The sequence below is a fragment of the Dendroctonus ponderosae genome, unplaced genomic scaffold, assembly GCF_020466585.1.
Source record: "Dendroctonus ponderosae isolate FM_Combo_2020 unplaced genomic scaffold, Dpon_F_20191213v2 Dpon_F_20191213_1, whole genome shotgun sequence".
In the NCBI taxonomy this organism is placed as follows: domain Eukaryota; kingdom Metazoa; phylum Arthropoda; class Insecta; order Coleoptera; family Curculionidae; genus Dendroctonus; species Dendroctonus ponderosae.
Genome location: NW_026017110.1, coordinates 34,264,930 through 34,266,568, shown reverse-complemented (window position 1 = coordinate 34,266,568; position 1,639 = coordinate 34,264,930).

Below are 1,639 nucleotides of genomic sequence, written 5' to 3'. Positions count from 1 at the left end.
CGAGTATCAAAGACTTTAATTTATGGAAGATTTGGAATATACAGGACTGTATTTATAATAATAACTTTAAGGTATAAAACTTGTTGCCTTGTTCGTTTTTTTTTTATGAATTGTAGACACTGTTTAAAGAAATAACAATATTTTAGAAATGCTGAATTTAGTTAATGTTCTTGAAAAAATCATGCAACTATTTTGTAATGGCCGATATCAGCTAAAAACAATTTACAAAATTTTGCAAAAATGCATTTTGTCCCAAATGTGTGGAAACTAGCCGGGAAAAGTATAAGGTTTTGAAAAAAAAATAAAGCGGCTTTAAAAATGTTATCAAAACTGTCAGCAGATAGAGTCAGTGACAAAAAGTCAACCTGTTAGCGTGGAAAGTTATTGCTTTCCAAAGAAAATTTAATTGAATAATGGGTGGAAATGTAAATTGTCGTTGTAATGAGTAAAAGTGATTGTTTCGCTATCGAAAACAGTGGCAAAACTGTGTATTTTCCATCAGGTGATCAAAAAAATTACATGTTATCATTAATTTTAGGTAAATACCTGTTGCTTTATGTAAAAATCAACAGTCCACAAAGGTTACAAAAGACTAAGAAAAATTACGAAAAAGAGTTTATTGATTGAAGTTCGTCACTTTGATTGTTAGTCAGTTGAGAAGAATCCAGAGTTTCAAAATTTCATATTTCAATTTAATTCCCAAAGCATGGATATAATCATACCTCCCTGTTAATGCATACACTAATAGCATTGAATTTATAATAAAACGGTACATCACAGTGCAGCTCAGGTGAACACAACCTCACTTCACAACATCTGTTTTTAAAATGAGAATAAGTTAGTATAAAATGAGTTTTAATCTTTTTATGAAAATGCTCAAAGGCAACCATGCATCGAGGAGAGTGTGAAAAGGGAAAACTCCCTTTCGCAAACTTGAATTCGGAAAATAATCCACTGTTTTCCATGTCATCATAGCATTAGTGCACTGTATTTGTTTAAACTTTAAAAGCGAACACTGTTAACTCATTAAATAGCAAATCTCTATTAAAAATCAGTTTCGATTAATTGCGATCCAAACTGAAAGTTATCAGAGGCTTAATGAAGCACAATATTCCTTGTAAATTGGAATGAAAGTTATTTGCAATATTTAAATTAAGTGATACTACCAGCGCAATTAATGAAATAAAGCGACTATTACTAATAAACTTTTGGGTTGAGCATCAGATTTTCAAATTTTTTTTAACATACGCTTTTAGGCAAGTCAATGTTTTTATTAAAAACATTATTATTAGCTATAAAGTTAATCTGTTTTGGGTCGCAGTTTTCCATTTAAAGAGCAAAAAACTGCAACTTTAATACATAGAATACAGGGTGATTCAAAATTGGCGTCATTCCTTTTAAGGGGTGGTAGAGGCTCACTTGGGGAGTACGAGAAAAATATTGAAATTTTTTTAAAAAGATATTAACAGTTGAGATCAAATGCCAACTTTATTATTAAGCATTATTTAGAAATTGTTCCATGTTTAGTTGGTAGCATATTGGAATACTTAAGCATTCAAAAAGAAAAATTACGATCTTTGCTTCAAATTACGAAAATTTTTGATATCAAAGAAGTTCTCTTCTACAATTTTTTGATGAA